The 7,221-nt window shown below is 42.8% G+C and overlaps 1 protein-coding gene across 1 annotated transcript in view; it reads left to right on the top strand.

Annotated features, from left to right (window-relative positions):
• Nucleotides 1-1,375: 1,375 nt before the first annotated feature.
• Nucleotides 1,376-7,221, top strand: part of UPK1B (uroplakin 1B) — a 29,485-nt gene continuing 23,639 nt past the window's right edge. Inside the window, exon 1 of the mRNA XM_032149118.2 lies at nucleotides 1,376-1,416. The gene's annotated coding sequence lies outside the window, so the exon portion shown is untranslated. The remainder of the gene's footprint in view (nucleotides 1,417-7,221) is intronic.

The following is a 7,221-nucleotide window of genomic DNA, read 5'->3' as shown; positions in this document are numbered from 1 at the left end:
CAAATAAATGACTGAACTTATTGCCATGACATTAAATGTTTATCTGTGGTGTCATTTTTAACCATTGCACAGAATTCTATTGTGTGAAATATGATAATTTATCTAACCAGGCCCTGGAGAGCTGCAGAGGAATAAGGCCTTGCGATGGACACAGAGGTGCTCCATGCAGTCCCCCTTCAAGGGGGAGGTTGCCCTGCTGCTGGGAGTACTTGCAACCTCCAGCCTCCAGTTATCAGCCCCTTTCAGGACTTGCCTCAGCTACAGAAAGCTGCCTTCCCAGAGCAACCCACATTGAAGGGCAGATCATAGAGGAGCCCAGTGGCAGAGCTACTCTGACAGGCCATCTTCCTCCAGAGTTTCCTGAGGAGGGCTGCTTAAGACTGTCCCATCTATATTGCAGCTCAGCTTCTTTCTCTACCCAGTCCTGTTTCTTCCCTCTCCCTGCCATGGGTGTTAATCTCAGGGCACTCTCTAATAAATATATTGCACACTAAATTTTGTCTCAAAGTCTGCTCCTGAAAAAGCTAACCTGCAACAGAGATGACGCTGACCCTTGAGGAACTCCCAAGTCCACTGATTAAAGCACTCAGTAAATTCTAACGTTACTGCGGTTACCGATTCCTAACTCAGGTTAAACAAGCGATGGTGCATGTATACCATGATAGGTTATGCAGCCATTAAAATAATGTTCTGGGTGCCATGTATAACAGATGATGGCTCCAGAAGTCAGGGAAGAAGGAAAAAAGAAGGGAAGGGAAGGGAAGAGAAAGGGAGGGAAGAAGAGGGGAGGGAAGAATTGGACATCAGATAATCACTTGAGCCCTCTCTCTGCGTGAATTTTTCCCAATCTGTTTCTTTCCACATCTCTTGCTCCTTATCAGTCTTTGGGCCACCTACAGTATGAGCATTACTTGGGCAACTACTGTCTCTCTGAATTTGGCATATGCAAGTTATAGAAACTAAAACTGGACATGGCCCTACACAGGTAAGCACATATCAGCATCGCTGTGAGCGGTCAGGACTAACAAGCCTTCAACACACAAAAGCAGGAGTAAGGATCAAATTACACAAATCAAATCAAATCAAAATAAAATCCCTGAGTTTGCATTCCAGTAAAGCCCAGACCTAGGAGGGATCCAGGAAAGCGATGAGTGTGGCTGTCAAGGTGCTTCCATCTGTCAGAGTCACGCATTCCAAAGCAGCAGAAATCTACTGACAGCCTCCGGTTACTCCCTCGCCTTAGCGAGGCAGGGCAGGCAGCGGCAAGCTCAGCCCATGTGAGGTGCCTCCTGCCAATCACAGACCACCCTTTTCTGGTCCTAGAGGTTCAAAGAATTGCAGGAGGGTAGAAAAGCACCTGGGTCGGGTACAGACTGCGGAGTGGGCCGTACCGTGTGAGCAGAAAGAGGAGGCGCTGTGAGTAGACTGCTTTCCCTCTGCAGGGAATCCCCCAGGCTCAAGGGTTGGGTTGCTCTCCTGGGAGGGAAGCTAGCGGACTGGGAGGGAAAGGGGAAGAAGTTACATTCTTGATTCATAAAGTCTGTCATTTTTTTCTTTGTAATTTAGGGTATTGTGGCTGTCCTGTTCTCTTTTACTTTGAACCGTTGAAATTGCTTTCTTAAAACCTTGGATATAAGTCTTGTTGTCAGTAAACTTCTGGAGATATTATGCAGCCATCCTGCTTTCAACCTCAGATATCCCCACAGAAAGAACAAGAAAATCCAAGCACCCTGAGAAATCCTATATCTCCTGATTAAATCACACATAGACAGACACCTTTGTAGACCCCCAATTTCCTTGTGGAGTCAGAAAAGCAACAGAAAATTTAATGAAATAGCTCGTAGTATTTCTTAATAATCTGTTCAGGCTAGCAGACAGAAAGTTTCTTGGTCTTCCTGTCAGAAATCATTTGGTCCTGCGAACCTGTAATGAAATGTGTGAGGCAATTTACTCCCAGTTATTGTCTGCAAACACTTCTGCTTAATAAATGTGTCAGTTGAAGTCAACAAAGTAGCTTTATCTATGCAATGTTATTTTTACATAATTTGTTTTTACTCCTTACCAATTCTTTGCTCCACCATGATCTGCAGGACATATAGATATTTTTCATTCTGATGACATTTTCATACAAAATACAAATTTAAGTTTCAAATAATGCTAGTATTATTTTATGTTTGCATTTGTTTATAAACCTAAAACGCCACTTCTAACTAGTTTTAAAGATTTTGAAGCCATTTAAGAATTTGTAGCCAGTCACAGTGGCACATGCCTGCAGTTCCAGCTATTCGGGAAGCTGAGGCCACGGGATCAGGAGTTCTAGTCCAGGCTGGGTAACACGGTGAGATCCTATCTCTAAAAAAATAAAAATAAATTTTTGAAGAAGTTTTGTTAACTTGAATGTCTTCTTTTAATGACAGACAATGTTTCTTGAACATTTCTTGCCTGAGTTGCTAAGCACAACAGGAAAGAACTCTTAGGTTTTATAGATATATATACTTTGAGTATAAACAAAATTTAGGTTACATAGTTTTCAGACCCTGTGAAGAAGTGGATTTTCTTTTTATTAACCTTCTCAGTGAGGAGAAAAATTTCTTACTTTGCTTTCTGCTCCAACAGATTGTTTTGCTTTCTGCTATAAAATAGTCTTTAAAATCAACTCACCTATTTTTTTTTTTAACTGCTGGGAAGAATCAAAGACCTTTACATCCAAAGGAGACCTTAGACATCATTTAATCAAGGGGAAAAAAAGAAACTCAGAACTTTTTTTCTCTTTTCTTTTTTTTCTTTTTTTTTTTTTTTTTGAGACAGAGTCACTCAGATGCCCAGGCTGGAGTGCAGTGGCGCAATCTCGGCTCACTGCAAGCTCCACCCCCCGGGGTTCACGCCATTCTCCTGCCTCAGCCTCCTGAGTAGCTGGGACTACAGGCGCCTGCCACCACACCCAGCCAATTTTTTGTATTTTTAGTAGAGACGGGGTTTCGCCGTGTTAGCCAAGATGGTCTCGATCTCCTGACCTCGTGATCCACCCACCTCAGCCTCCCAAAGTGCTGAGATTACAGGCTTGAGCAACCACGCCCGGCCAAAACTCAGAACTTCTTTTTGACTTCTCCTGCTTACAATCTTAACCAGAGTAAACACCAGACAGCCTTTAAATATGCTCTGGAATTTGCACCTGATAGCCATGCAGGCTGCCCACAAACTTGATGGGCCACCATTCACCAACTGGGACAGAGACCACATTGGTGAGGGGCGACCGTCATCACACACTGCCCTACCCCCTGCCCCCCCGCCCCAAGGACTCTCCATGGTACTCCTGCCCTGGAGCTGGGCATCCCTCTGGCAATGCCCACACCTGAGGCCCTCGTGCAACTGAGTGCTCCTGAGCCATTGCTTACAGCTAGTCCCTGATTTCCAATGGGTGGATGACTGCCATCATACTAGGAGCACCAGGAATCAAGAGCAGTGCTGTCCAATAAAACTTTCTGTGATGAGGGAAATATTCTAGACAACAGACACCACATGTATCTAGGGAGTGCTTGATATGTGGTTGGAGCAACTGAGGAACTGATTTTTACTTTTATTTAATTGAATTCATTTGACTTTAAATAACTGCATGCAACTACTAACTACTGTATTAGTCAACACAGGTTTGGAGCTTTAAAGCAAGCAAAACTTATGGGCACTGTGAGCCGTGGGTGACGGCCCTGGGAGAAAGCTCCTTTTTTTGTTATTTCCAGGGACTTATTCTACCTTAAGTTGAAGCAGACCAGCAATTGTGACCTACAGTCTCCACACTCATCTTTCCTCTGAGCCAAGCAAGTGTCTGTTCTTGTGCTGAGTTTCAGGGTCAGGGCTAAGGCAATAGCATGTTGTGTTTCTTTGTTTCTTCCTCTCCTATTTTTCCTTTTCTTTTTTTCTCCTTTGTTAATTCAAATTTCTCTAGCATGAACTAAAGTTTGAGGTGTGGTTTGTGTGTTCTCTGGTACAACAAACTTGGGTGAGGAAAAGAGGTAATGAACTTGAAAAAATGATCTCATGCTTACTGGGCGAGTCTCACTTCTTTTTCTTCTGCTTTGCAAGTTGGTTTGTTTAGTGAGCAATTGTTTTTAGACCTTTCAATGTGTCTGGAAACATCAACACTATGGGTATGATTAATTTTTATAGGAAAACAAACTGAATGAAAGCACAATAAAGAAAAAACAAGAAATATAATTCTAGCTTTAAAAAAATCTGCACTCTTTAAAGCAAAGGAACTCCCTGGGTATTGAGCAACTTGAGTAAATCATCACCGTACCAGGCCACAGGGCAGTTTTCCCACAGGGCGGGGTGCACAGGGGCTATTCCTTTACATGGAAAATATTTCGAGGTGAGTTGCATACTTTCAGTCTGGGGCGTTCCATCTCTAACGTGGGCAGTTGCTGCTCTGCCCTCTGCCTTCCACCACTTTCCACTTATTAAATGTATCTCATCCCATTGGTTTCCTTCCCGCCCCTGCCAGATAAGTAATCCAATATATGTGAGGGAGGCATTGTTTTAGAATAATGTGGGGACGGTTCAGAAGACCACATATTTAAAACGGCTTCTACATACTGCGGGCTAAAAGAGAAGGCAGGAAGGAGGACACATCATATCATTAGAAGTCAGTCTAGCCACAGAGACACACCCAAACCCCCAAATCATAAGTTATGAGGTTTGTCTTTTTAAGCTCTACCCTCTCCTTGGGTCTCTTTCCTTCTCATGTTGTCTTCCCTCACCCTTTGAAAATTAAATAAGAGAAGGGAGCTGATAAATGAGGCATTGACATGGATGGCTCATGAAACTCAATGTGCCTCTTTTATATGAGCTTGCATTTTAATCAGGAACGAAGGAGTGAGTCTCGAACTGTGGCATTCAGAAGTTAGGGTAAACGGTGAGGAAGCCTTTGAATGAAGGAAGAGGATAGAAGGCTTTTTCCCTGCCAGCTTCGTTTATGTGGCTCCCTTTCTGGCTCACCCTGTAGTGAGTCTCATGGGTAGGCTCACGGGTGGGAGGTCAAGAGTTTCTCCTAATTTAAAGAGACATAAAGGGAAGTGGATCTCCCTACCTTAAAAAGAATAATAATTAGTGACAAACCCAACAGAAGGCTGGGTTAAGAGTTAGGAAACCTGGACTTGAATCTTAACTCTTTTAATAACACATCACGATCGTGAACAAGTCACTTCCTCTCTGTGAGCCTTAAATTCCTCACCTGTACAAAGCCTCCAAGTTTGCAGCCAGAACTGATGTATCATGGTATGAACAGGCACCTGGCCAGTAACTGTCCTAGGATAAATGACACTTTAATGCCTCTCAAATTACATATCTTCTAAGACAAACAAAAACTACCAAAAGTGTAGTCATTGACTTCTAAGTGTGACACCCATCAATTAATTTAAAAGTTTATAATTTTGCTTTTTAATGCAATTATTTGTCAAATTGGCTTTTTGATGCACAGCAATGCATTTTTTGTGGGTTCAGAATATCTTATTAAACTTGGGTGAAGAAAAGATGTAACAATGTACCAGACTATATTGCTGTGGTAGAGGCTAGTATGGAAGAAAAGCCATAAACACATATCCACAATGGTTTCAGCTTCCCTGGAGAGCTATTTGCTAAAGGCAGAGAGAGGGATATAGGGAAGGAAGGATAATTCTGGGTGAGAGAAGTTGAGGAGAGAAGAGGTTTTTCAGCTGGGCTTCGGAAGATGATAAAGAGTTCGATAGGCAGAAATGGGAGAAGGGATTCCAAAGACAGGGAGACCCTAAGCACAGCATGGTGGCATGACCAGGACACCAAAGGGTGGGGTGGGGGGGTGCAGTGAAAAATGGCAGGCAGGCCATTTAGAACCTGGACGGGTGCTGCCTTGAATACACACTGAGGAGTTTGTACTTTATCTCTTTGGTGGTCCAACCACTCCTCTGCTGGCTGAATGGAGAATTAAATAGTTGGGTCTGGCCAGATACTATAGACTGGTCTTTCAGAATGGAACAGGAGCAAATCTGGATTCAAAGAAACTGGTCAGCAACAGAGAGTGGGGGGACAAGTGATGCACATGGCAATAGGAAGTAAGTAGGAGCTGGTGGCTGGGCTTGTAAGTGCAGAGGGAATGACCGAGGGCTCTCCTTTAAATTTAGGCTACAGGGAAGCTTTGAAGGGTTCTAAGCAGGGAGGAGATATAAATTCAGAGCTGTGTTTTAGGACAGTGGACCTCAAGATTGGCTAAGTGCCTGGCACTTGGAAGCCATGTTTATCTTTGTGGAATACCAGAAAATTTTGGTCTACGAAATTTAAAATAAGTAAGTAGATCATTTTGGCCTAAATTCATACCAAAAACTAGATTTTAGCATAGACAGGTGGTAGTAGCATCCACAATTTAAGAAAAATGTGTAAGAGGAAAATGTTTAAAATGACAAACTTTTATAGTAATTTTTCCTCAAATTCGGAAATGACTGGAATCATTCAATATTGGCATCAAAACATGTTGTCCCAGTAAATGGAACATCTGTGCTTTGGAGGATCATTTGAGAACCTCTGCTTGAGAAAGTTCACCATGGAAGCACTGTATGGAATGGAAACAGAAAATGTTTAATTCATCTGATCCAGAAGTTAGGGGCTGGCAGTGGGAATTGGTAAAATGGTATCAGGAGATATCAGAAAATGATCATATGTGCTTCTATCAAAAATATATATCAATCCCAATTGGGATGGTGTGTTACTCAGGGTTCTTACAGAAATAGAACCAAAAGGAGATACATAAAGAGAGATAGAGGCAATGTATGGTGGCTCCCACCTATAATCCCCACACTTTGGAAGGCCAAGTGTTGAGGACAGGAGTTCAAGACCAGCCTGGGCAACATGGTGAAACCCCTTCTCTACAAAAAATTTAAAAATTAGCCAGACATTGTGCATGCACCTGTGGTCCTAGCTACTTGGGAGGCTGAAGCAGGTGGATCACTTGAGCCTAGGAAGTCAAGGCTGCAGTGAGATATGATTGTGCCACTGCACTCCCTGGGTGACACACAAAGACCCTGTTGAGAGACAGAGAGAACGAGAGAGAGAGAGATTAATTCTAAGGAATTAACCTATGTGATGTGATTGTGGGGGCTGACAAGTCCGAAATCTATACAGCAGGTGGGCAACCTGAAAATTTGGGGAAGAGCTGATATTGCAGTCTTTTTTTTTTTTTTTTTTTTTTTTTTTTTT

The sequence above is a fragment of the Hylobates moloch genome, unplaced genomic scaffold (assembly GCF_009828535.3).
Source record: "Hylobates moloch isolate HMO894 unplaced genomic scaffold, HMol_V3 SCAFFOLD_4, whole genome shotgun sequence".
Lineage (NCBI taxonomy): Eukaryota > Metazoa > Chordata > Mammalia > Primates > Hylobatidae > Hylobates > Hylobates moloch.
The sequence above is the reverse complement of the archived record's forward strand: the minus strand, read 5'-3'. Positions and strand labels throughout refer to the sequence as shown.